The following is a 2721-nucleotide window of genomic DNA, read 5'->3' as shown; positions in this document are numbered from 1 at the left end:
TGCAAAAAAAAAATCTGAAGTTTCATGAAATCAAAGGATACAAAAATTGGGCCTACTGTTTTCACAATTTAGTGTTGGTGCAAATATTCGGTAGGGCAGCGTGAGCAAATTCTTGGCTGTTACTAAAATCAGGGTTTGTGTCAAACCAAAGCATTTGTAGCCATGTGGCCCATGTGGGCATAATTTCTAAGGGCCTAGAAAGTCTTCAACTAAATGTACAAGGAATATGAGGTAGTTTCATTCCAAGACTGGAACATTATGTATGAATTGTTGATTTATTGGGCCAATTGGGCCCGTTTTGAATCCATTGAATTTCTCAACTCAAAAGGCTGCTGAGCTAGTGACGTAGCACAGCTTCACAAGGATGAAATTGGAAAGACAAGCCAAGAACAGGAACAATAGAATCTCTCACAAAAGAGTTCCCACATTTTAAAAGTTTAAAATTGAATATAACTCTTTATTGAACTACTTCTACTTGAATAAAGGCTTTATATAATCGGTCTACTTATCGAGAGAAATGGAGAATAAAACAATATAACAAAAGAAAAGAAATATTAGAACACTAAAACATGTGCGGTTTTATAATTATATTTGTTGTACCACACTAACGAAATTTATAATGATTTTAGATAGAATTTGATAGTAGCAATTTATTTATTATTATGTTTAAATAAATACAAAAATTTATGTGTTACTGAACTAATTAACGTTAATTTTCAATATATCAAATTTATTTATCTCGATAAAACAAATTTATACATCTATTTAAATCATTAAATAAAATAAAAGGTTTCAAATTTTAAAATATAAAAATCTCATATTTTAAAAAAATCAAAAAGATTCTGAATCCAACATCATTAGGAGACTCGATGAGTGAGTCTACAATCAATTCATTCATTATGGGGTCCATAATTGACTGAGCATTCATCACGCTTCTGCGGTTGGGTTTGTCTATTCATTTCATTTCAGTAGAAAAATCATCCAGTGTGGGTGTGCCCAGTTTTCGCTCTTTTTGAGCTGAGATTTCGACATCAGTAGGCCTCTGGAAAATTCCGTCCATTGTTTTTGTTGGGAGAAAGTGTACATGCAAATTCTTCCATTTCTTTGTTACAAAATACAGACAAAATAATAAAGTAGTGCTGCAGCTTTATACTAGTCAATCAAGATCGAGCTAAATGTCATATGAATGCCTCAGGAAGTTTCCATTCCATCTCGAGTGTTTTTCTTTGTAATTGGGAGAAAGTGTGAAAAATTCTTCCTTGTTATCGTGTTTGGTACTGCACGTATCCACTTTCTTGACTGACCAACAATAAATCCAAGAAAGTTAGGAAGTTTATCTCAATCCAAAGAGTCCACGCTTCTAGCCAGTCTTCTCCATGAAAATTGCATGATAAATAAAGGCAATTAATAAGGGTTTGAAAGTTTATTCCTATCTAGTAGATTGTTATATTATTTGAAGGGTGAGGCTTACATGCGGTACTTTAAAAGTACCGCAATCTGCGGTATGTTGAGTTGGAAGGCTGAGATCTTCCAAGAGGATTTTAACCTCAAAATGGCAATTAGAAGGACTTTTTTAAAAAACTATTGACAGCAGGAAGGGATGCTCGTTAACTCTCCCATCCAAACATCCTCTCTCTCTTCTCCAAAACTTCTCTCAGTTCACGCCTGATCTTTAATAAATCTTGATGCTGACTAGTGACTCTTGTAGCATTCTTACATTCCTCCACAAACTCCTTCACAGGTCTACCTGAAAAGCGATCCAAGGAGAAGCCTCAGATTTCTGTTGGGAGTACTAAATCCCCCATGACAATAGAATATGCTGGAGAAAAAAAAGCTCACACCTAATAAGACTCAGAAAGGGAGTCGATTACAAAATCTCCAAGCAACAACAATGGTTTCTTCGGAGATGTGGAGGAGAGAGAAGGAGGTGGGGTTGAGGCCGAGAGGGATGGAGGAGAGTGATTGAATGGCTGATTGGGTTTTGGAGAGGGAATTAGACAGTAGAGATGTGGAGGGTGTGGGTTCTGAAGTGTCGTCGGCGCTGGAATTGGGGTGGCAGAGGAGGGAGGAGATTTGGACAGCGACTTTGGGGTTGTGGAGGGAGAGAGAAAGCGGAGGAGAGAGAAGGAGGTGGAGATGTGAAAGGAAAAGATTCTACCCATAGTGCACCAGAGGGGAAGACAGAACAGAGTTGAAAAAGAGAACAGAGAGGGAGAAGTTTTGGAGAAGAGAGAACAGAGTTGATGTTTGGATGGGAGAGTTAACGGGCATCCCTTCCTGCCGTCAATTTTTTTTTAAAAAAAAACCTTTCCTACTGCTGTTTTGGGGTTAAAATCCCCTTGAAAGATCTCAGCCTTCCAACCCAAAGTACCACAGATTGCAGTACTTCTAAAGTACCGCATGTAAGCCTCGCCCTTATTTGAAAGTTTATTCAAGAATCTTGCAATAGTTTTACCACATTTTAATTAATTCTGGCTAAATCCCAACATGTCCAACTTCGACAGTTCTCGACTGACGTGTGCACTATTTTTTTATTTTATTTTTTTTTTTCTATCAAAACTTTTCATTAATATTGGAATTGATCATAATGTGTACTTTGGAGAACATACTTAATAAAATTTCAAGTTAAAATGGTCATGAATCAACAATTCACAGCCCAAGAACTCGACAAGTACTGAAAGAACAAATAAAAAAATAAAAAGAAAAAAGGAAAGGTTAATA

The sequence above is a fragment of the Corylus avellana genome, chromosome ca4 (assembly GCF_901000735.1).
Source record: "Corylus avellana chromosome ca4, CavTom2PMs-1.0".
NCBI lineage: Eukaryota > Viridiplantae > Streptophyta > Magnoliopsida > Fagales > Betulaceae > Corylus > Corylus avellana.
This window is presented reverse-complemented; position numbering follows the sequence as displayed.